This window comes from Microtus pennsylvanicus, chromosome 1 (genome assembly GCF_037038515.1).
Source record: "Microtus pennsylvanicus isolate mMicPen1 chromosome 1, mMicPen1.hap1, whole genome shotgun sequence".
In the NCBI taxonomy this organism is placed as follows: domain Eukaryota; kingdom Metazoa; phylum Chordata; class Mammalia; order Rodentia; family Cricetidae; genus Microtus; species Microtus pennsylvanicus.
Genome location: NC_134579.1, coordinates 80,560,208 through 80,587,117, shown reverse-complemented (window position 1 = coordinate 80,587,117; position 26,910 = coordinate 80,560,208). Strand labels below are relative to the sequence as shown.

Here is a 26,910-nt window from a genome sequence, read left to right as displayed (position 1 = left end):
TAAGAGTTAGCCAATAGAGGCTAGAGATAATGGGCCAGGCAGTGATTTAATTAATACAATTTCTGTGTGATTATTTTGGGGGTCAAACTAGCAGGGCACCCAGAACAAACAGCCTGTTCTTCCTGTTATAGTTTTCCTTTGTCTTGCTGCCATTTTCCTCTGTATTAATGACTTTCTTTATAGGTATTGAAGGTATGTATGGAATAAATCTGCCTATGGATATCCTCGTTCAGGTCTTTGATCTTTTGTTTTTTTTTTTCAAGAAAACTTCTGAAAAGTTCTGATCATTTACCTATTTCAGAATGTTGAGTTCACCAGTTGAACTTTTTCAGAAAATTATGTTGTCTTTCTTTGTTATGTTTCTTATATTTTGTGGTTATAGTCACACATGTGTAAGTTTGTACGTCTCTCCTGGATTTTGAAGAAGTGGTGGTGGTGAATTTCAGCAGCGGCTTAGATCATAGGGATAGTCAGCACCACAAGTTCACAGGTCTTCTTAGAAAGCTGATCCCACACCCTATTTTTTCCTTAATCAATTTTGTTACATGTTTAGTAGGATATTTGTACCACTGTAGAAAGCAGAGTAGAAGTTAGTAACAAAATTACAAAGAGAAGTACCATTCAATCCATCATACAACTCCTAGATATATAGACCCAGAAGGCATCTACAGAGATAATTGGACATCCACAATTATTGCTGTACTTTAGTTTTAGTAATAAAAGAAGCATGCAGATATCCATAAGCAGGTGAGTGGATAAAGTAAATATGAAGCATATTCACAGTGGCATTTCTTCAGCCTTAAATAAGAGTAAAGCCATAACATTTAAAAGAAAAATTTTGGAACCGAAACTGTTTATTTGGTCACCTAAGCCATAGTCATAAGTATAAATACCACAAGGGGGGCTGGCATTCTCTCTCTCTCTCTCTCTCTCTCTCTCTCTCTCTCTCTCTCTCTCTCTTTCTTCCTTCATTCTTAAAGTGGAAGGATTCCAAGAAAGGAGTGGAAGTATGGAAGGTGGGAAGGGGCGGGGAGTAAAGAAACACACAGACATGAGTGTAAAAATGAGGATTGTTTTAAGATAAGGAAGAAACAGGAAGAGGTCAATAGAGGGGATGCAGTATCAGTTTGTGAGACAGATGAATAGGAACAAATATATGTATGAAAATGTAATAATGAAATCTCCTTCATGTGCTAACTTGAAAGTTAATACTAAATTTATTAAGCCTTGTACCTATAATGTATTTTGTTCCTGAGACCCTGAATAGAGTTCATCTGTGGTCTGAACAAAATGATGTAGCACTTGGGGGCAAAGATACAACCTAGGAGCCCTGCGCTGGATGCCAAGATGGAGAAGACCTCCACAGCCACCATGACCTTCCCTTTGGTGCTGTGGTAGACAGGGAGGAAGGTGACCCAGACACTGCAGAACACCAGCATGCTGAATGTCAGGAACTTGGCTTCATTGAAGGTGTCAGGTAGGTTTCTGGCCAGGAAAGCCACAGTGAAGCTTCCTAAGGCCAGAGCTCCCAGATATCCCAGCACACAGTAGAAAGCAGTGACTGAGCCCTTGTTGCACAGGATGATAATGTGTTCACGTTCAGAGTGTGCATCTGGGTCAATGAAGGGGGAAGATTTTCCCAGCCAGACCCCACACAAGATAATCTTGTGCAGATGGGAACAATGAAGTTAGGTGCCCGTGTTACCAACAACCACCCGATTCTTCTTCCTGGGGCAGTGACCTTGTAGGCCAGAACCACAGTGATAGTTTTGGCTAAACAGTGGAAACAGCCACAGTGAACAACACTCCAAATGTGGTCTGCTGCAGGATGCAAGTGGTTGTGTTGGGGTGGCCAATGAAGAGAAAAGAGCAGAGAAAACAGCAGTTAAGGGTGATGAGCAGGATGTAGCTGAGAGTGCGGTTATTTGCCTTCACGATGGGCGTGTCTTGCTGCTTCAGAAAGATCCCAAGAACGAGAGCTGACAGTGCAGAGAAGTACAAGGCTATGCATGACAGCCCTCTCCCCAGGGGATCGTCATAGTCCAGGAAGGTCGTAGATTTCTGGAGGCAATGGTTTCGGTCTGTGTTGGCATATTGATGATCTAGACACTTCACACACTGATCCGCATCTGGTGAAAGCATGTATATTTGTTATTTCAGGTTAGTTTTCTTTTGTCCTCTTTAACCACTCACTTGAGTAGTTTAGCCTAACAGACATCCCTTGTTACTTCAGACACCAAACGAAAGAATGCTTTATGGGGAATAACGTGACTTACCGTGTATTTCCTGCAATGTGACATGAACAAAGCTACAGTTTCTCCTCTTAATTCAATTGTGTGTTGTTTTGAATATTCTGATGTTATTATTTTCCACTTTTCAGAAACTTACATACTTACTTACAATATCCAACTTCAATTTGATCACAATATTGCATTCATGTAAAATATTTCCTGGGCTGGGGAGAGCTGATTCACTGGATAAACAGCTTGCTGCCTAAGCCTGATCATTTGAGTTTGGATTCCCAGGGTCCACATAAAAGCTGGATGCTGTAGCACAAGCCTCTATAATCCCAGTGCACCCCTGCTATAAGATGAGAGTTAGACAATATTTTCCAGGAGCTCGTGGGGCATCTGGCCTGGCTGATGCATCTGTGAAGAAACGTGATCTCAGGCAGAGGGAGGGTGATGACTGACTCCAATTCCATCTGTGCACCATGACACGTGCACACCCACACTCCTGGACACACACACACACACACACGCACACACACACACACACACACACACACACACCACACTCTTGATTTTGAAAAATAAGTTTAGTGAGGTAAGACGGGTCTTCTCAAGTCCTTTCTTTGTAGTGGTATTCTCAGATATGGGGTTCAAATGGAGCTACCCAGTGAACTGACTTCTCTGATTGTTTTTCTTCTATCTGAAGGTGTTTTAAATAAGTAAATATTGCATTTTAACAGTTTGCCACATGTCTGTAGCTCTTGCATTTGGGAGGTAGAATCAGGAGGAATAGGAGTACAAAGCCAGACTCAGCTACTTGGCAAGTTAGGGCATACCCTGGCCTTTGTGACATCTTTTCTGGCAACAAACAAAGGAGTTTAAAGGTGTTATCATAAAATTTGTCGGAAGGAATTAACTTCAAATATAAACATTGGATATTGGATTGTTTTTAAAGATTAATTTTTATTAAGTAGATTTAAAAATTTTAGTTTTGTGTATGTGTGCATGTGTGTGGGTTTGTGCAAATGATACAGATAGCCTAAGATCCCCTGGAGTTGCAGTTACAGATGATCTCCTACAGTGGTCTTCTATTTCCACATGCATGCCATGTGTATTGGGGTGGTTTGAGTAATAATGACCCTCAAAGGCCACAAACATTTGGATACTTAGATGCTAGGGAGTGGCACTACTTGGGAAGGATTAGGACATGTGATCTTGTTGGAGGAAGTGTGTCACTGGGGGTAGGTTTTGAAGTTTCAAAATCCAAGCCAGGCCAAATGGTTCTCTTCCTACTGCCTGCAGATCCAGATGTTGAACTCTCAGCTATGCTTCCAGCACAATGTCCAACTTCATGCTGCCCTGTTTCTAGCCATGATGATAATGGACTAAACTTCTGAGCCTATAAGCAAGTCTTAATTAAGTGGTTTCTTTTATAAGAGTTGCTGTGGTTATGGTGTTGATTCACAGCATTAGAACAATGACTAAGACAGATGATGATACCAGGAGTGTGTTTTTTTTTTTCTGTCATAGGACTGACCATGATGTTTGTTGGAGGATTAGAAGAGTGGTTGGATGATTTAAGTGGGGCTTAGTGGGCATCCTAATAGGAGCATGGAAGACTGTGGTGATGTGAGCAGTGTAGATTTGATGTCTCAAGAGGTTTCAGAGGAGAATATTAATAAATAGCTTAGAAATTTTTCTTGTATTTTGTAGAAGTATGTGGCTATTTTCTGCTCTTGCCCAAAAATCTGCCTGATGTTAAATTGAAGAGTTTTAGATTAATGACACTGGAAGAGGAGATTTCAAGACCACCTAAAAGTGATTGTGTTACATGGTTATTAGTGGTCACCCTTACGTAGATCTATAATAAAAAGGAGCAAGATGAACAAGGAAAAGTACAATATGTACACTTTGAGGAAAAAAGCGCACCATGAAGTGTAAACAAGCTAAATATAGTACTCAAGGGGATGGAGGTGGTTTGAATAAAAATGTCCCCTCCATAGGTCCATAGGTCCCTATTAGGAGGTTTGGCCTTGTTGGAATGGGTATGGCTTGATTGGAAGAAGTGTGTAACTAGGGGGTGGGCTCTGAGGTCTCAGTATGTCTCACTCAGTTCTTTTCTTGCTGCCTGCAGATCCAGATGTAGAACTCAGCTACCTCTGTAGCACTATGTATGCCTGTGTGCTACCATGTTTCCCATCATGATGACAGTGGACTAAGCCTCTGAACAATGAGCCAGCACCAGTTAAGTATTTTCTTTTATAAGAGTTGCCATGGTCATGATGTCTCTTCACAGCAATAGAGACTCTAACTAAGACAGAGATAAACATTTAAAGAAAGCCCCATGCTAAAATTAATAATGGGAGTTGTGACCCCGGGAAGACCCCACCCAGAAAGTCTTCCAACTTTTGAAAAGAAATGAAAGAAAAGCTTAAGCAGTGAAGGAAACCATAACAACAGAAAACTAGTACAAATGTAATGGAAGTAGGGGCCATGTTCAGGCCTAGCAAATAGTAGAACTTGTCAGCTTTGAATACATGGTTCTGACTTTTAGAGTCAAGGATATATGAAAGAGATATATCCTTGTGTGGTACCTCCCTCCACAGCTAAGGAATGCTGGTGAGATTAGGTGTGTGTCAGGGGTATGCATGGAAGCCCAGAAAGGCCATTGTATGAAGTTGTAAAGGTGAAGTCTAGATTTGTTGGAGACCCAAAGATGTTGGAGATGCCAGAGTTATAAGATACCTGCCGAGGAAAGTTGCAGACTGGGTGTGGAATCAGCCAAAGAGAGAGAGAGACAGGTGTGTTGCAGTTAACAAAGCTGGAAGGAGTTAGAGTGCTGAAAAGTGTTTTGACATCAGATATGGAGATGAAGAATTTAGAGTTGACTCTGTTGACTTTTGGTCTTTCTTTGGTCTAGTATTTCCTCAGTATGCTTCCTTTCCTCTCTTTTGAAATGGTAATGTACATTCTGTGCGATTGTATGTTGGAAGTATGTGACCTGTTTTTTATTTTAATTTTTACATGGGTTACAGTTAAAGAGATTGCATGAGTCTCAGAAGAGAGTAAACTTTGGGCTTGTAAACAGTATTAAGAATGTTATAGATTATGGTGTGGAGACACAGAACTGGCTTAGAGTTCAGGCTCCTCCTGGGACAGATAAGACAAAGTTGGGAAACGATTGCTTGGCAAACCAAGCACAGATGAAAGCAAACTTTTTCTGCCCATTTCTCAAACGTTCTGTCAGAATCTGTACCCTGGATAAGGAAGTGGCCTTTGAGCTCAGTTCTTCACGCTCTATCAGTTACAAAGGAGTGCTTTGCTTTTGTATACTTTTTGCCTTGTTTCTATGTACTTCTTCTCCATGTACTTTTTATTACTGTTATTAATTGAGGTATTGAATCTTGCAAGGAGAGGTAAGAGTTTCTCATGATCATGTACATGAGTAAAAGGGGGGTTTCAGAGTTGAGGCAATGCTTTTTAGTCTGCATAAAAGGCCATACAAAATAAAGCTTATTATGCAGTTGTTCACACTTTGCATCCCCTGTGTCCTGATTTGCATGAGACCCTTACCCAGGGACCCCAACGCACTAGACGTTGATATTATGGGGACTTTTAAAATTAGACTAAAGGCATTTTACATTATAATATGGCTCCAACCCTACAGGAAGGCAGGGAGTGGAATGTGGTGGTTTGAAAAAGAATGACCTCATAGTCTTGAATGCTTAGTCATCAGAGAGGAGTACTACTTGAAAAAGATTAGGAGGAGTGCCCTTGTGGAGTAGGTATGGCTTTGTTGGAGGAAGTATGTCACTGGGGATGGATTGTGAGCTTTCAAAAGCAAAAGCCAATCCCAGTGGCTCTCTTCCTGCTTTCTGCAGATTCGGATGTAGAGCCCTCAGCTACTCTGCCTGCACCATGTCTGCTGGTGTGTTACCATGTTTCCTGCCATGGTTATAATGGGGTAAACCTCTGAAAATGTAAACAGGCCCCAACTAAAATGCTTTCTTTATAAGAGTTGTTGTGATCACAGTGTCTCCTCAGATCAATAGAGCAGTGAGCTAGACTTGTGTGCCCTTTATAACACAATTATACAAAAATACATTTTATGTTTTATTATTATTTAATTTTTCTTTAGGTTTATCTATTTTATATGTATGGGGGTTTTGCTTGTACCATGTGTATAGTTGGTGTCTTCAGAGGGCATCACATCCCCCAGAACTAGAATTATGTATGGTTGTATCTTATGTAATGAAATAAATAAATCAGGTTTCCAAAGACAATTATTGCATGATTCATTATTGCAGTCTAGATTTTACATGCACACACACACACACACATACACACACACACATACACACACACACACACACACACACACACACACACACACACACACACGGAGGTGAACTACTTGGCCAGAAGAAGAACTTCTAGAAGGAAGGAGGGGGACAAGGTAGGATGTGGATGTAAATATAGTCACACTGTATGTTATATGTGAACAAATATTCAAAAAACCCATTATATTCTACACCAAATATACACTAACAAAATACTTTATTTTGAGATAGTCTGTTGTGTTTACTATGTTTCTGAGGATGACCTTGGTCTTCTGATCCTCTTTTCTCCTTCTCTCAAGTGCTGGAATTAGGTGTGTGTCACCAAATACAGCATATACAGTGCTGGAGTTGAAACCTAGGCAAGCACTCTACCAATTGAGCTAAATGCCCAACTCCACTAATCAAAGACTTTAAAAAAATACATTAGAGAGCCTTCAAGGTGGCTTGCTGAAAAAAAGGTGCCTGCCACCAAGCCCACAACCTTAGTTTAATTCCCAGAAAGATGATTACACTTTTTATTTAAAAAGTGAATTTAAAGAGTTTACCATTATAGGCCAGGCAAAGTGGCATATGTCTTTCTTTAGTTCTGGTACTTGGAAGACAGAGGCAGTGGATCTTTAGAAATTTAGGGGCAGCTTGATCTACATAGTGAGTTGCAGGACAGCCAGGATTACATAGAGAGTGATGGAGGAGGGTCATCTGTCTATGTGTTACCTTCATTGGTTAATAAAGAAACTGCCTTGGCCCTTTGATAGGACAGAAAATTAGGTAGGCAGAGTAGACAGAACAGAATGCTGGGAAGAAGGCAATGAGGCAGACACTATAGCTCTCCTCTCCAAGATGGACGCAGGTTAAGATCCTTCCCAGTAAGCCACCACCTCGTGGTGCTACACAAATTAATAAAAATGGGTTAATCAAGATATATGAGTTAGCCAATAAGAGGCTAGAATTAATGGGCCCAGCAGTGTTTAAAAGAATACAGTTTCCATGTAATTATTTTGGGTAAAGCTAGCTGGTGACTGGGAGCTGGGCGGCGGGAAGTGGCCCGCTGTTCCATCTACAAGAGAGACCCTGTCTCTAAAAAGTTTTCATTATAGAGGTGATTAACCTCAGCATCACATCATTTATATTCATGCATTTGAACACTTAAAGGTATTAATCAGTAATTAAATATTGAAGAAATCAGTTGTCTTAACAATACAGTATATATTAATGAAAGTTAACTGGTTCTCACTGGATTCCTGCTAACATTCTATATCATGCCCCATTATCCATTCTTTTTTTTTTGAGTTACTGTAAATTTTTTTAAAACTTTCCCTGACTTCTATTTGAAATGAGATCCCTTTTGATACCTAGGATGGCCTTGAACTTGCAATAAACCTCCTGTCTCAGCCTCCTGAGTAATTGGTTATAACCTCACAGATATTGGTCTGCCTCTGTCTCCTGAGTGTAAAAGGTGTATATCACTACACTTTGCTTAATATCTTAGGCTAGGGAGATGGCTCAGTGTGTAAAGAGTTGGAAGTACAAATGTGAGACACTTCATAAAAATGCTATTAGTTAGAAGTAGAGAATTTTTCCATAAAACACACTTACCAGTCTCATTGGAAATCTCATTCTCTGGACACAGAGTGCAGTCAAAACAACAAGCCACATTTCCTTCTGGGAGGGATTTTCTGAATCCAGGACTACAACTTTCACTGCAGATAGACTGGGGAGTCTTAGGAAAATCAGTGAGCAAGTTATAATTCATATTTTCACTTACTACTATACTGAGCACATTATTCATAGAACTGGAACATTAGTGAACATAGTTGTTGTATCCATAAACAACCAATTGGATGGATGTTGCTGTAGCTTGGACATACACACTGCCTTAACAGTGATGACCTTCAGCCTATGATGCTGCTGAGACATGCTGAAGCCTGTAAGTGGAGAAGTATTGGGGTGGAGAAATGGTTCAGTATTAACAGCATGGGATGCTCTTGCAGAGGTCATGAATTTGATTCCCAGACTCACATTGCATGGGTCAAAATTGCCTGTAACTCCAGCTACAGGGAATCCAACAGCCTCTTTTGGCATCCATAGGCACCTGCACTTGACATGCAGATAAGATAATCCCTTCCTTCACATTCATATAAATAGTAAAAAAAATAAAAACAAAATGTTTTTTAAAAGGTGAGAAAGTTAGTGATTGGAGGCTTGCCATTGGAAGGTGTGTTGAGACAATGGACTCATCCTACCTCTAATGTTGCTGTCATGAGGTGAATGTCTTCTACTGTCACAAAGCACACCATAGTGCCTTCTCAGTCAAAAGTAATAGCTAAACAAGTCCCAGAAACCACCAAATTCAACCTAAAGATCTGTCAGTAATGACAACCCCCAACAGATGTTGTACATATTTTCATATGAAATGTGTGAGCATTTAGGTGCATATTGGTAAATGAACATGATCTCATTACATATGGTATATAAAAAATTCTCTTTCTTAAATTAGAAGTATAGAGTTTAAAAAGCACATACATGGTTCAAGGGATTGTTGGGTATGATAATGGATCAAAAGCTGCCTCTGTGAGAGTCAGTGAAAGACAAGAGTTACAAGAATCACAGTTAAAACCAAATAGACTCTACTTTTAGCAGAGAAAGAATTAAAGGAAAATAAAATAAGCCTACATGGCGCTTTTGTTCCCAAAGGAACAGTCAAGCTAGTGCTGCTTCACCATCTTGCTTGCACCAGGTCAAGGACAAAAGTAGCCGTCAATGAGGGGCAGTTGGTCATGGACACTAGAAAACAGCAGCTGGAACATGTCAACCCCGTTTGCTAGCCGTGAGTGGATTGATGGGCGGAGAAAAACTGGGTGAGCAGATGGGAGCTGAAATGAGGCAGAGAAGCTTGAAGCTGAGATTCCTGCCTGGCATCCTGGAAACCATTGCCCGAGCAGAAATCACCCCTACCGCTGCTTTGGTGAACCGCTATGAAATATTTCCTCGACTATCATTCGTGGCCCTAAACCATGCACTGTGCTTCTTATTCCTACTTTACTCTCCATTTCCATTTCTCCAATTCCTTCCTCAATTTACTATTGAAGGAATGATGGACACCCTTAGCTCTAAAATCTGCGAAGTATATCTTCTCCAATCAGTACTCTAATGATGCTGTCTCTGAACCATGTTAGGAAAAAAAGAAAATACAAAAGTGTCTTCTACTTCAAGTTAACATGAATATTTCTGTCAAATCTCTGTATTTGTTATTGTAATTGAATTTCCTCATAAAGATATTAGGACATCCCATGCTCAAGGATTGATAGAAGTAATATTGTGGAAATGACCATTCTACCAAAAACTATTTACAGAATCAATGCAATACCAATTTAAAATTCCTATTTCATTCTTCACAGAAATAGTAGTATCCTTAATTTTATATGGGTCCTAAAAAACAACATATACTATTTCATATATTTATATTTTTAATATCCAGTAATATTTTTTAAATTTATATAGAAAACTTAAAAATATCAGTACATAAAAAATCACAAAACTGCAAGGCAAAAGAAAAGATTAAAATATATATAGTTTAGTATAAAACATTAAAAGACGTATTCACAGAAAATATTCTGATCATGTATCTTTCTTCCTTCAATTCCTCTTAAATCTCCCTATCTCACCCTTTGTTCAACTCTATGCCCTTTCTTTCTCTATGTTTACAAAACAAGGAAACAAAACTGAAAACAGAAAACCCCAATGAAACAAACACACATAAAGCAAAAGACCAATAAAATAGAAAGTTTTCAAACAAAGAAATATGACATAAAAGTTCTACAAAAATAACATTGAGATTCTTGGGAATGGACTCTTCCCTGAAATGAGACTTTATTAGAAGAAATTACTCTTTTCTTTATAAGAAGGTCCATTGTAAATAGATTTTGGTTAGGAGGTCCTTATCAAGATTTGTTTTACTATGTGTAGTTAATTGTATTATAATTATACCCAACTCACCTCTGTAATTCCTGTGGCCCATTCTATCATGTCCTCAGATAAAGATAATTGTTGACCAAGTGGACCATATGGGGAAAACTGTCCAACTTTTACTTTAAGTCCTAGACCTTCTGGAAAGTTCCAATAGTTGAGAATGTCATACTCTGCATTCAGTTTCATTTTCTCATTCAAATTCACTTGTTCTCCAGCATGATTAGTAAACTGCTTGTCTTTTAGAAAAGGGTGCAGCTAAAAAAGATGTATTATTTTATGAAGCTGGTACCAGAGTGAAGACAAATAACTGAAGTGTTTGGGAAAGTTTTGTATAGTTTAAATTCTTGATGCATAAAGTAAATTTAACATAGGTATCAAGAATGTAGGGCAAATGGCAGCCTATGGATAGCTAATATATTATGATATTTTTGAAAATAACAATCTTGTTAATAGATAGTAGCTCTCAATAACAAGCACCAAGATAAAAAGTAAGTGAAAGAAAACCTGGCAATTGTCAGTTTGTCTAACAAAATTTAGTTGTAGTAGGAGGCCACTTGTTCATTTCCTGGCCACCCAGACTCCCTAAATAACCACACTGAAACTGTATTAATTAAATCAAGGCTTGGTCTATTAAATCTAGCTTCCTATTGGCTAGCTTTTATATCCTTTTTAAAATTTCTGTTTTTAGTTTTATTAAATATAAAACTTTGGAAAATAAAATCAAATTCAAGCTGGATGTATAAGTTTAATTCAATACAATGAACAGTAGTATCTCTGAACAAGTTGGGGCCTAACTCTCTGAGTTTAGTTGTTCTTTTTGTCATTAAATAAATAATGACCTCTCCAGGGATAATAACAAACATCAAAGCAAACAAAACAAGAACAACAAATAAACAAAAACACAAAAGCATCTTGAGAACACATAACTTAATAAATCCCTGAAGAAAAACTATGAGATATAAAATATAAATGAATATCATTTGGTGTGTATTTCTAAGAAAAAATAAACTCCTTGAGATGAAAATAGAATAGAAACAGAAACCACATAAAATTGAAGTTTTTATTATTCATCATCCATCATATTTAGTAAGTAAAGGTATTAGGCAGGATTTTAAGAAATCATCACCCTTGGCTTCGGGGGAAAATAAATGAAAAAAAAGCTTAATCACCACTGAATTATAACGCAGGGTATATATACTTGGAGAAAATAAAAACATATTTGAATTCTCTCTTTGTGGTAGGTGTTTTTGTGATTTTTGAAATTTTATTCTTCTCTCATACATTACATCCCTACCACAGTTTGCCCTGCCTTCAATTCTCCCAGTTCCTTCCCCTTACCTCCCTTTTCTGCCAGACATCCTCCTCCTCCATTTCCCTTCAAACAAACAAGTAGCTGACCTCCCTGTGATATCCACCGAATATGACCTAACAAATTACAGTAAGACTAGGAAGAAAACCTCATATCAGGGCTGGAGGAGATAGTCCAGTAGGAGGAAAAGGGTCCCAAGAGCAGGCAAATGAGTCAGAGACACCCCTAACTTTCACTGTTAGGAATTTCACAAGAGCACAAAGCTAATAACCATAACAAATATGCAAAGGATCTACCTCAGATTCATGAATGCTCCATGGTTGCCACTTCAGACTCTGTGAGCCCCCATAAGCCCTTCTTGGTTTATTTTATAAGCCATGTTCTCATGATTTTTTCCCACCTCTCTGGCTCATACTTCCTCCCTGTCTTCCTCAGGGTTTGGCTGTGGATCAAAGCCTATGCTCCCATCAGTTGCTAGATGAAGAAAGCCTCTCTGATGACAACTGTATAATTCATCAATATATGAATATAGCAGAATATGATTAGGAACACAGATTGCTCCAATCATAAGAGGTCAGTCAACAGCCATGCAGCTGGTGACCCCACTCTCTAGGACCTCAACAGTGGAACAAATACCTGGGCCCTCCACCAACTCCCCAGACTTTTCTAGCCAGCCAGCATGGAGTTTCTTGTAGGTAGGCACCCCTAAAACTGAAACCCAGCCAGCGGCCCCTACAAACTACTAACCCTACCCTGCCCCCAACCCCCCTAATCCTCCTGCAACCACAGTGGAACTCTGAAACACAGCTTACTCCAATACTGAGGGGACTTGAGAGGTTAGTGAACAGCCACATGGTGGGACAACCCACTCCCTAGGACCTCCACAGTGGGACAAATCTCCAGGCCCCTTCCCCAACTCCCAGCCTTTCCAAGCCAGCCAGCAGGTAGTTTCCTGTAGTAAACTCCCTGAAAACCCAACCCCATCCACTAGACCCACCAAGCTACTAGAGACACCCTGCCTATGAGCTCAGAGTTTGCTTCAATACTAAGAGGACCAAGAGCTTGCTACAACACTGAGAGAACCAAGAGAGAGCACCAAGAGAGTAAAACAGGAGAGAAGACCACAAGAACAGACTTATAGAGACCTCAGAGCTTCTTTGAGATGACATTGACAAAAGAAAACAGACTAAGAAAAACTCCCAAATGCTCAGACAGCCACTGCAAGGATCCAATCAAGATGCAAAGACACTCCTTACATCAACTGAAGGAAGAGATGGATAGGTGCCAATGCAAGAATTCCTCCAACAACCTAAAAAGCAACATGGCAACATCACAACACAGTAGTGACACAACAGGAAGACTTAATCATCCAAACCCAGAATAATCAGAAGAAAATGACTTTAAATATAATTTTTTAAAATGATGGAGACCTTTAAAGAGGAATAAAGAACTCCTTAAAGAAATGTAAGAAAAGACAAACAAAAATTGAAATAAATTAATAAATCCCTCAAAGAAACCCCCCCCCAAAACAATCAAACAAGTAAAGCAAACAGTTCAAGACTTGAAGACAAAAATAGAGATAATAAAGAACACACAAACTGAGGGAATTCTGGATATCAAAAATCTGGGTAAACAAACAGGAGCTACAGAGACAAGTATAACCAACAGAATACAAGAGATAGAAGAAAAATTTCAGGTGCTGAAGATATATAAAGAAAACAGACTCATTGGTCAAAGAAATTGTTAAATACAACAAATTTGTAACACAAAACATCCAGGAAATCTGGGACACCATGAAAAGACCTAACCTAAGAATAATAGGGGTAGAAGAAAGAGAAGAAATCCAGCTCAAAGGTACAGAAAATATATTGAACAAAACCATAGAAAAAAACTTACCCAACTAAAGAATGGCATCCTTATGAATGTACAAGAAGCTTACAGAATGCCAAATAGACTGGATTAAAAAAAATAGTCCCTTCACCATATAATAATCAAAACACAAAAATACAGTATAAAGAAAAATTAAGAGCTGCAAGGGAAAAGGTCAAGTAACAAGGTAAACCTATCAGAATTATACTTCATTTCTCGATAGAAATCATGAAAGCCAGGAAGTCCTGGATAGAAGTGCTACAGACACAAAGAGACCATGGATGTAAGCCCAGACTGCTATACCCAGAAAATCTTTCAGTCACCATTGATGGAAAAAACAAGATATTCCATAAGAAAAACAGATTTAAACAATATGTATCCACAAACCCAGCCCTACAGAAAGTACTAAAAGGAGAACCCCAACCCAGGAAAGATAACTGCACTCACAAAAACACAGGCAACTGATAACCTCCTCCCAGCATAACTGAAAGAATGGATACACACAAACACTACTACCTAAAAAATAAACAAAATTAACAACTGCTGGTCATTAATATCACTTAATATCAATGGACTCAATTCACATATTTTTTTAAAAAAAACATAGCCTAAGAGAATGGATACAAAAACAGGATCCAACCTTCTGCTATATACAAGAAATACATCTCAGGCTCAAAGACAGATATTACTTCAGAATAAAGGGGTGGGAAAAGGTTTTCCAATCAAATAGAACTAAGAAGTAAGTGGGTGTAGCTATCCAAATATCTAACAAAATAGTTATCAAACTAAAGTCAATCAGAAGATAAGGAAAAGGACACTTTATATACATATTAGGAAAAATTGTCTTTTATATCTTAATTTAACACATTTCCATTATTTTATATATTTTTTATTTTTCACTTTTTTATTATTAAAAATTTCTGCTTCCTCCCCGCCTCTGCCTCCCATTTCTCTCCCCCTCCCCCGCTCTTTTCCCCCTCCCTCTCCAGCCCGAAGAGCAGTCAGGGTTCCCTGCCTTGTGGGAAGTCTAAGGTCCTCCCCCCTACACCCAAGTCTAGGAAGGTAAGCACCCAAACAGCCTAGGCTCCCACAAAGCCAGTACATGCAGTAGGATCAAAACCCAGTGCCATAGTTCTTGGCTTCTCAGCAGCCCTCATTGTCTGCCATGTTCAGAGAGTCCGGTTTTATCCCATGCTTTTTAAGACCCAGTCCAGCTGGCCAAAAACTGGGAATGGGGGGTGGGGTGGGATGGGGGAAAGGGGAGATGGGGAGAGAAAAGTGAGAAGGGGAGGATGGGAAGAACTTGGGGGAATGGGATGGTTGCGATAAAGGAAGGGTAGATATGGGAGCAGGGAAGTATATATCTTAATTAAGGGAGCCAATTTTAGAGTTGGCAAGAGACTTGACCCTAGAGGGGTTCCCAGGTGTCCAGGGAGATGTCCCCAGCTAGTTCCTAGGGCAGTTGAGAAGAGGAAGCCTGAAGTGGCCCTACCCTATAGTCATACTGACGAATATCTTGCATATCATCATAGAATCTTCATCTGCCGATCGAAGGAGATAGAGAGAGAGACCCACATTGGAGCACCGGACTGTGCTTCCATGGTCCAAATGAGGAGCAGAAGGAGGGAGAACACGAGCAAGGAAGTCAGGACCTGAGGGGTGCACCCACACACTGAGACATTGGGGCTGATCTCTTGGGAACTCACCATTATTTTATATTTTAATCACGAGACTCATGGCCTATGGGCAAGGTCCCAGCATGTCTGTTTCCAGGGTTGGCTCCATAGCTTCTCCTCACTCCACCTCCTCTCTCCTAGCATTCAGTTTAGAAACACAGAAAACAATCCAAAGAATCAATGAAACAAAAAGCTGTGTCTTGGAGAAAATCAACAAGATTGACAAACCCCTATCCAAACTACTCAAAAGGCAGAGAGAGATCCTGCAAATTAACAAGATTAGAAATGAAAAAGGGGAACTAAGCACAGACACAGAAGAATTCGAAGAATCATTAGATCTTACTACAAAAGCCTGTATGCCACAAAATTGAAAAATGTGAAAGAAACTGACATTTTTTTTTAGATAAGTACCATATACCAAAATTAAATCAAGACCAGGTGAACAATTTAAATAGACCTGTAGGTCGTGAGGAATTAGAAGCTGTTATCAAAAACCTCCCTACCAAAGAAAGCCCAGAACCAGATGGTTTCAATGTTGAATTCTACCAGAACTTCCAAGAAGAACTAATACCTATACTCCTTAATGTGTTTCATATAATAGAAACAGAAGAGTCACTGCCAAACTCCTTTTATGAAGCTACAGTTACCCTGATACCAAAACCATGCAAAGACTCAACCAAGAAAGAGAATTACATACCAATCTCACTCATGAACAGCGATGCAAAAATTCTCAATAAAATACTGGCAAACCGAATCCAAGAACACATCAAAAATATTATACATTATGATCAAGTAGGCTTCATCCTAGAGAGGAAGGGCTGGTTCAACATATGAAAATCTATCAATGTAATCCATCATATAAATAAACTGAAAGAAAAAAACCATATGATCATTTCATTAGATGCTGAAATGTTGTAATATGAGCGGCGGCAGGGTTGCGTCCCCCAACACCCCAGCTGCCGGCTCGGCTCGGCTAGCTTATGCCCCGAAATAATTACACACAAACTGTATTCATTTAAACACTGCTTGGCCCATTCTCTTCTAGGCTAATTCTCACACCTGGACTAGCCCATTTCTAATCATCTGTGTAGCGCCCCTAGGTGCGCTTACCGGGAAGATTCTAGCCTAAGTCCATCCTGGGTCGGAGCTGGGGCATGGTGTGCGTCTTCCCTGGAGCAGGTAGCATGGCGTCTCTCTGAGGTGTCTGCTCCGGCGAGGAGAGCTGCGGAGTCTGACCTCACTTCCTCTTCCTCCCAGCCTTCTGTTCTGTTTACTCCTCCCACCTAAGGGTGGGCCTATCCAATGGGCCTAACAGTTTCTTTATTGCTTAAACAATGAAATCAACAGATTGATATATGACACTCCCACATCACTTCCCCTTTTTCTGTTTAAACAAAAAAAGGAAGGCTTTAACCTTAACATAGCAAAATTACATATAACAAAACAGTTATCAAGTAAAAGTTACATCAGAAACATTTATACATATAACAAAATTGACCGTAAATCTCTATCAATAAAGCAAAATCTATACTAATGCAAATTATTCATGTCTATATCATATCCCCCTTTAAATGTAAAAGAACATTTATAAACTATATTTGGGAACATGGGCGCAGTTTTTTCTCTCCAAACTGCTTCCTGCTGAATGGGGGCGTCGTTAATGATTTTAGGGTGTAACCTGTGTGCCAGGTTTATCTCAGTTGGCAGTTGAGCAAGGCAATTTTCTGAAGATGTTCACAGCAACCCTTCAGGAGGACGTGGTCCATCATACCAAATCGGAATAGAAGAAATCCATAGAGTCTCATCCTCTGTGAAAACAAAAGAAGACTCTCTCCAAAGCATCATATCCTTAGACCCAAATTCTGAAATCGTAATACCCTTATATCCATTCTGGTTCCACTTGGCAGCCCATATAATGAAATGTCTCTCTGTACTTAGCTCCTTCACAGTCAAAAATTTTAAAGAAAACACAATAATACAAAGAATCCAGACTCTCTGTGAATTTTTCATCTTTACGCGGCTTATTTTTACTCTATCACTTTACTTTATTCTGTCTCTTTAAAGACTTTACCTTTTTTTTTTTTTAACCATTAACTTTATTCTCTATATTCTTTTTCTTCTCTGTCCCAAGCCTACGTACATTCATCCAACAGTGTGACTCATTCAGTGGTCTGAATCTGTCCTATTGTGAATCTGCAATTTTTTACTATCCAGGAGCACTTTTGATTTACGCCTTTAAATCATTAGGCGCTTAAGAATCTAAGCTGAGACATTCCTAAATTAACTTTTTGCTTTTTGAGCATATATCTTTGACCTGTAGACCAGGCTGTCTTTGAACTCTCAGAGATCCGCCTGTCTCTGCCTCCCAGGCATTGGGATTAAAGGTGTTTGCTACTACACCTTGAACTCACAGAGATCTGTTCGTCTCTGCCTTCTAGGCACTGGGATTAAAGGCGTGTGCTACCACACCTTGAACTCACAGAGGTCTATCTCCCTCTGCCTCCCAAGTGTTGGGATTAAAGGTGTGTACACACAACAACTCTCTTCCTTTTCTTTTTTACTTTAAGAACTTTAACTTTTAGCTTGCGTATATTTTTAACACACTTTAAACCATTCAGAAATTTTCTCTGTCTTTGAATCTCTCTTTACTGTATATCTCTGTTTTTTGACCACCTGAGTCTTTAGTTTACCAAGCAATCTCACTCAGTAGGACTAAAGGCGTGGCTTTGACGGCTAGATGTAGCCCATTCCTTAGCTTTTCAGCCTCATGGCTGATGTACAGGCTGCAGCCATGTTTATAGCCACAACTGGCATTTCAAGGTCCCTGCCAGCCAGAGAGCTACAACAGACAACACTCAAGTCCTCTCTCGGTAGCCGGCCCTCCTGCCTCAAACAGTCAGAGTTTGCCCTGGCAGGATGGCCCAGAAAGCCGGCATTTTTAAACGGCACAGCTTTTTTCCTGCTACGGCTGAAAACCGAAAAGCATGTGTTCAGCTTTTCATCAACACTGTTTAAGTGTTTTGTGGCAGGACCTCTTAATGAGCTGCAGGCTTTTGCAGCTGAAGCTGAGTCAGGAAAATTTCAAAATGGAGGGCGTACCATTTTGTGCTAGCTCTGGGGCTACCAGGTAGGAGCGGCACTCAGCACTTTAATTCTGAGACTGAGCGTGCAGCACAGAAATTCTTTTCATCCAAGTAACATCCAAATCTGACTCGCAGAGCACCGCACAGTCTGAAAACACATCCCTGTATGGCGGCAGGAATCCGCCATGCTCTTCCGCCTGCCTAAGCCTGATTCGGCCTTCTGCCCAGGTGCAGGCGGGGAGCGCTGAGAACCATCAGCACGGTCTCAGAGCACTCTCCTTCCGATCCCAAGCGGGAACACAAACATAAAGCCAGAGTTTGCACTGGCGGCACAGCCCCAGGAAGCCGCGCTTTGAAATGACACAGCGTTTTTTCTGCTGCTGTTGCCGAATCAGGAAATCTCTCTACAGCACGCCACCAACAAACAGCAAAAATCTGTGTTAAACTCTCTCTCCCTTATTTTTAAGCCTTCTCAAGTTTTTTGTGGACTCAGTGAGCCACACGTCTGGGCGTCATTTGTTGTAATATGAGCGGCGGCAGGGTTGCGTCCCCCAACACCCCAGCCGCCGGCTCGGCTCGGCTAGCTTATGCCCCGAAATAATTACACACAAACTGTATTCATTTAAACACTGCTTGGCCCATTCTCTTCTAGGCTAATTCTCACACCTGGACTAGCCCATTTCTAATCATCTGTGTAGCGCCCCTAGGTGCGCTTACCGGGAAGATTCTAGCCTAAGTCCATCCTGGGTCGGAGCTGGGGCATGGTGTGCGTCTTCCCTGGAGCAGGTAGCATGGCGTCTCTCTGAGGTGTCTGCTCCGGCGAGGAGAGCTGCGGAGTCTGACCTCACTTCCTCTTCCTCCCAGCCTTCTGTTCTGTTTACTCCTCCCACCTAAGGGTGGGCCTATCCAATGGGCCTAACAGTTTCTTTATTGCTTAAACAATGAAATCAACAGATTGATATATGACACTCCCACATCACTGAAAAAGCATTTGACAAAATTCAACACCCTGTATGATAAAGGTCTCGAAGACTTAGGGATACAAGGTTCATTCCTAAATATAATAAAAGCAATATACAGCAAGTCAACAGCTAACATCAAATTAAATGGAGAGAAACTCAAAGCCATTCCACTAAAATCAGAAACAAGACAAGGCTGTCCACTCTCTCCATACCTCTTTAATATAGTGCTTGAAGTTCTAGCAATAGCAATAAGACAACATAAGGAGATCATGGGGATTCAAATTGGAAAGAAGTCAAACTTTCATTATTTGCAGATGATATGATAGAGTACATAAATGACCCCAAAAACTCTACCAAAGAACTCCTACAGCTTATAAACATCTTTAGTAATGTGGCAGAATACAAGATCAACTCCAAAAAAATCAGTCCCCTCCTATACACAAAGAACAATGGAGCAGACAGGGAAATCAGAGAAGCATCACCTTTCACAATAGCCACAAATAGCATAAAGTATCTTGGGGTAACTTTAACCAAGGAAGTGAAAGATCTATTTCACAAGAACTTTATGTCTTTGAAGAAAGAAATTGAAGAGGATACCAGAAAATGGAAGGATCTCCCATGCTCTTGGATTGGGAGGATTAATATAGTAAAAATGGCAATTCTACCAAAAGCAATCTATAGATTCAATTCAATCCCTATCAAAATCCCAACAAAATTCTTCACAGACCTTGAGAGAACAATAATCAACTTTATATGGAAAAACAAAAAACCCAGGATAGCCAAAACAATCATACAATAAAAGAATTTCCAGAGGCATTACCATCCCCAACTTCAAACTCTATTACAGAGCTATAGTAATGAAAACAGCTTGGTACTGGCACAAAAACAAAGATGTTGACCAAAGGAAACGAATCAAAGACCTGGATATTAATCCACAACTTTTCACTTTACCCTCAGGGAGACTCTTTTGACAAGGGCAAAAAGCAGCCACATTCTTCACCGAAATATTGAGTGTGGTAACCCAGACCCAGAAAGACAAATATAATATGTTCTCACTCATAAGTGGCTTTTAGACATAAAGCAAAGAAAATCCAATATACAATTCACAAGCCCAGAGAAACTAGACAGCAAACAGGACCCTAAGAGAGACATACGTGGATCTAATCTACGTGGGGGAGTTGAAAAGGACAAGATCTTCTAAGTAACTGGGAGTATGTGAATAATATGAGAAAGTGAAAGGGGACAGGGGAGAGGAGTGGATAAAATATATAGCTCAATAAAAATAAAAAATAAATGTGTTAATTTAAATGTAAGAGCTGGTTGTAAGAAGTCTGACCTATAGGCCAAAAAGTTTATAAATAATACAAGCCTTTGAGTGATTACTTAAAAGTGGCTGCAGGATGGAACGAGACATAAAAACTTCTATTTATAGAGCACCTTACCCTGGGACAGCCACGCCCTTCCCTTCTTCTGTGGACTTTATGGTATGTTGTGAAGTAACGTGCCTGGGAACTCTACTACCTTCATTCATCTCCACTGTCCAGTCTGTCTGCACAGACTTTGCTGCATCTTGTGGTAGTCCTGTGAAGTATCCCTTCTTTAGTCAACTCAGTCATTTCCCTTTTTTAAAGCTTCTTCTCCATGGATGGGACGCCACATACTTAAGATTAATACTCTCAGAAGGTTCCTTCCTCCAGCTTTTCTCTGCAGATTCCATTCTCCACATTTTGTGATTCCTTCCATGTGCCTAGGCACACCACCCTCCACACTCAACTCTGGCCTCTTAGCAAATGTGCACAGCCTCAACTGAATCCCATGGGACTCGCAAGATTACACATATTCTGTATTTTTATATAGAAATCTTTGATCTGGCAACATAAAATACTGATGTGGATTTAGAACACATTTTCTTCCTTCCTTTTAATTATTTCTGTATAAATCTTGACTTACCCCCCCTTTGTCAGTGTTTCTAGTAGTTTATTTTGTATTCTTAGAGATTCTAAGATAAGTAGTGTGGCCTCCTAATGAAGACATTTAGAAAAATCACATTGCTTATGTTATGAGCAATCCAATGGGAAACACATTACCTGCCAGGCTGAAAACATCAATTCTTCTGCCTTTCTTAATGGTTTTACTTCTACTTGATGAAGAAGCATCTCATGAAGGCTGTGGGCCACAGCATACACAGCATTGTATGTATTGTAAGCATACTCGGTCATGACCTTATCAAAATGGTTGTTAGGTGAGTCATGCAAGGAAACATTAGGCACACAGTTCTCAACTGTAGTACAGTCATCAGCAAATGAGCAGTTAAAAAAGTAGAACCAAAACCTTTGAAGGTAAAAATCTTCTGGGTATTTGGAAGGGTGAAGTGTTTGGGTAAAATTTTTGAAACCAGAGAGTTCTTTGTGGTGATGTGAGAAAATGAGGCTCCCATGCAATGACTGCAAAATGAAATGCTTTGAATGGCTGATATCATTCCATTCTGCGTTCATGATCCAAACTTTCCCTGTAACTAAAGTCTGCTTTAAATAAGACAGGAAGCCTCTCAGAAAGTCACTGTCCCCATAGGTGATGATCACATTTGCTGATGATTTCAGAACCCGTGTAGGATTCAATTGTTTCTGTGCCAAAAACGATACTTTACTGACTGGGATCATCTCCACAAAATCTATACATATTCTGTTTCTGTCCATTTCTGCCCTCAGGTCTGAGATTATCTGAACACCTTTTTGTCCTTCAGATACAATCAACCCCACCCAATTCCACTGGAAATAATTCAACAATAAGACAATGCCACTGGCCAGAGATGTGTCCTTGGAGGCCATTTGATAGAGATTGGGAAACTGATCATGATTATTCAGGTTAGGATCAAAAGACCCAATGGTCAGCTAAAATGAAAAGAAGTAGAAGCAGAATTAAGAGGAGGAACCATAAAGCATGGGTCAAATCATGACAGACTTGTAGAATCAGCTGGAGTGATGAAGAGAATTTGCTCATCACATCTATATACATGTACACGAGGTAAAAGGCTAATATTGGCACTACCTTGTCAATCTTCACTTTACTCTTTTTTTTCTTTTGAGCATAGGTCTCTAAGTGAACATGCACCTCACTGCTTTGGCTAGCCTGACTTTCTTATGTGGGACTGTCTGCTTTACCAGAACTGAGGTTAAAGATATGTCTTGTCATGGCCAGATTTCATGTGCTAGAGATTCACACTCAGGTTCTCATGGTTGTGAATCAAATACTTTACTCCCAAAGTCACCTCTCTATATTATAATACCATTAAAATACTGGTATCCTACTTTCTGGGAGCTTTCTAGAAAATTCCTCATCACTCACAGTCCCAGGTAATCACTGTCTGCTCCTGCCTATCCCTTTTCTCTGTCCTAGACCATGGAAATATAGATATGTCGCCAAGTCACTGAACACTCACTCTTTGAGATTAAAAACTGTGTCAAATGTATAATCATAATTTTCTTTCATGCTCATTTTTCACCTTGGGATGATCCTGAACTTGTGTTTTTCATCTCTCTACTCCACTCGTTCTCACCTGTGGATATTTGTAGAGTCCCAGCAGTGTTCCTATCTGGGCAGATATTATCCAGGATACTCCTGAGAGTACAGCAACAGACTTCATTTCTTTCCTGCAGTTGTAATTACTTAACTATTTCTTCCCTGATAGCCACGTGATGCATCTATCCAATGTCGACCATTCACTATACAGGACATTATAGCTATCATACCCCAGAGACACATTGGGTAAAAGATGAGGGTTCATGTTGATCTCCTCAATGGCAAAAACCATTGCCAGGACAATCTGGTAGTTATTTATATTTAACCTGAACAGAAGACACAAGAATATTTAGGGGTGCTGTCTTTTGAATGTCAAATATCTCCCACATATTCACATCTGAACATTCTGCCTTCAGTTGATGACATTGATGAAGGCTGTGGAACTTTAAAAAGTTTGAGCATTACTGGAAGAAGTCTTTCACTGGAAACGGGCCTTTGGACTTTATACTTTTGCTTCAGTTCCTGTCCAGTTTCTTGCTTTTTGAGTGAAAATACAATGCAACTAGTGAAATTCCAGCTCCTGTCATTGTGATTTCTCTTCCTGTTGTCATGCCTAAGCTAACACAACAGATAGTATCTCCTGGAAGTATAAGCCAAAATAAATCATTCCTCTTAGCTAGCTTTTTTTATGGTATTTTATCACAGTAATGGAAAAAATATTAGCAAGGGGAAATATTCAAGCCATGACTATTAATTTTGCATGCAAAAATTACTTTTAGAGATTAGATGTTTGCATCTTTATAACATCAGCATTTTAAAATTTATATCTATTTGGACTGAAATATTAATAATGTATTTTTAGGTAAGTAATGTTATCTGGTCATGAAAGTGGAGTCTCATAAATGACATTAGCATTTTTCTGAAGGCCCAGAGGCAATATTGAGTCATTGACTATGTCAGAGAAGAAGGTGGAAGCATGTTCTTAAGGAAAAAATTCAGAATAAATTTCAGACTTCAATGCAGAGTAGCTAGGTTTCTGCAAATACCAGTCCCTGTATTTGGAGTCTGTGAAGCACATTTTCATGGCTGCCTTATATATCAACATTTTATTTTTTTAAAAAATGTCAGTATAGGCAAAATATAAACAGTGTGCCAGAGTATGGGGTATGTGCATGGAAAGTCTTAAGCAGGGAATACTGTAGAAGTATGGTGAAAAGTAGGGGGATTAAAGGGATATGTAATCCAAAAGAAGAGGACATGAAAGCATAGGAATCTTTACAGTCTAACCTGAAAAACTAAGTAGAGGCCTGGTAGAACACATGTGGGCTTCTTCCTTTTTTCATCTGTTCCTCCCTTTCCTCCTCCCACCTTTCCTTCCTTCCTTCCTTCAATCCTTCATTCCTTCCTCCCTCCCTCCCTCCCATCCTCCCTCCCTCCCTCCTCTCTCTCTCTCTCTCTCTCTTTCTCTCTCTCTCTTTCTCTCTCTCTCCATCTCTCCCTCCCTCTATCCTTCCCTCCCTCCCTCCTCTCTCTCTCTCTCTCTCTCTCTCTCTCTCTCTCTCTCCATCTCTCCCTCCCTCTTTCCTTCCCTCCCTCCCTCTCCCTCTCTTTTTCTAATTAATTTAACCTACACTGAAAGACTAGAACTAAATATGAACATTTACACATACAAAAATTTTCTGTCCAATGCTTTGATGTTGGGTAAAGTCTGAAGCACAATGGCAGATTTTACCGTTTGTGCCTTTTCAGTCTCATCTGCTGTAGCTATGATGATTTCCAATTTGAATAAACACAAATTGTCATCTGACATTCTGATTATGACAGATGAAGCCCTACTGAAAGTTTTGTCACATTTATTATAGTCAAATGAATTCTCTTGAGTATTTATTGATATTGAAGAAATATTTGTTACAGCTAAATAATTCTGGGACAATTTAAGTCATTTTAGAGTAGATTCAATAATCTACCCTTTCAGCCTACCATATCTGTATCTCCCTTTTTTCCAAAACAAGAACCCTGAATCTAATATCCTTTGTTTAGCTTTTTTCCTGACTATTATAAACCAATAATAACTTGTAACCAATCTGCCTAAACAATGACAATATTCATAATTCAATGGAAGACCAAAATCCATCCACCCTACATTTTGGAAATATGGGTGTTGTGTTCTTAAATTTACTTCCTACTGTCTGGGAGTGATGGGATCTTTAGTGGATCCTGAAAGGAAAAATTTGGGTTAATTATCAAGTCCTGGGAGAGGTCGCTGTATCACTTGTTATCCAATCTCTGTGTAATGGAAAGTGCAGGGCTTTTCTCCAGTCTTAGCTAAAGTAGTCTGTGAGGCTAGATCATCTCTACTAACTACCTTGACATTGTTCTGAGCAGTTTTTAGTCCAAAGTCAATCTTTAGGTGGTGTTTTTCAGCTTAGTGATGCCATAATAGTCCTCGTGGAATTGTGGATATGGGACCCCATCCTCCTTTTGGAGACTTCAGAGATTGCATTAAGTCAGAATATTCCTTTCCTTGGTAAGTTTTCCTAATAGTCCCTTCTACTTTGGATTTTCTTTTTGTACAAATGTCTTTAAATTCCTAAAAATAATTGTTTTTATTTTCCTGGAAAGACAAAAGAAAACCCTATCCCAACCCTAACTTTGGAGAGGTTCCCTTTTCGCAAGTTACATCTGATCAAATAAAAAAAAAGTATGTTAGTTTTGTAGGTTAGTTTAGATTAAATGACCATGCTGTTTGATGAATTATCATCTCTTCTAATTAAGAGATCTCTCTTGTTCATTTTGAATAGTTATCAATTTCGATAGTATTCATAAATTTTCATCCCCTATAGAATAAAAAGCAAAACCAACCCCCATGTCCCGGTTTCCATTCTAAGGTCAACACATCTTTAAAATATCCTGGCTGATTTAATTCCATAGGTTTTTCTATATCCAATGTCTCTCTGCGGTTGTTCCTTTCTCATTTAGAAAATTCAAAGTTAATAAAGCATTGTGCAATCTATTTCCGGAGGTCTTTGTTACCCGTTATGGTTTATTTAACACATCCTTTAGAGTTCAACTTGATCTTTCAATAACTGCTTGCCATATCAGATTGTGTGGTATATCTGAAATGTGCTTCATATTATCATAAGCAAAACGCTGTTTAATTTTCTTAGAGATATATTCTGGAGCATTGTTCACCTTAATTTGTACAGGTATATCCATTATGGCCATAATTTCTAAAAAGTGTATGAATCCCGAATCAGCCTTCTCTAAACTCAGAGCAATTGCCCATTGAAATACTGACTAGGTATCACTGATGTAGTGTACATATTTTAATTTTCACAATTATACAAAATGGAACGCATCCATCTGCCAGATTTCATTCCTTTGAGTATCCTTTGGTTTACTTTCTACAGGTAGTGGTATTTGGTTGTATAAAAAACAAGTAGGATATTTCCTTGCCTTGTTGGCTGCTGCGGGAGGACCTTCGGCTCCTTCAGCCAATAGCCCCTGAAGTATGAGCACACTGTGCTGCGGGAGCCCCTTCCGTTCCTTCAGCCAATAGCTGCTGAAATACCAGCCCACTGGGGCATGGTCTATTTACCTTTAAAAAAGAGCAGCAAGCCTCGGCTTGCTCTCTTGGTTCCGGCGCTTGGTTCCAACTCCTGCTCCAATGACTAGGCTTCTTTCCTGATGGTGTTTTGTGAGTTTTACCCCCAAAATAAATACCCCTTTAAATCCTAACTGGTATGGGATTGTTTCGCGCATTAGTTGGCATATGATGGAAAAGTGTTTTTAAATCTTTACTATTGACATGATGTTTTTTATGAAATTCTGAGTCTTTCAGTGTATTTCCTTTCAATAATTGATCTATTTCTCAATTTCCTTTTGTTAAAGAACCTGGCAAACCTGTACGGGATTGGATGTGTGTTTTGTATTTGGGATGATTCCTAGTCCC

At 39.5% G+C, this 26,910-nt stretch overlaps 1 pseudogene; it reads right to left on the bottom strand.

Moving 5' to 3' along the window:
- Positions 1-1,220: 1,220 nt before the first annotated feature.
- Positions 1,221-26,910, bottom strand: part of LOC142845993 (vomeronasal type-2 receptor 116-like) — a 43,602-nt pseudogene continuing 17,912 nt past the window's right edge.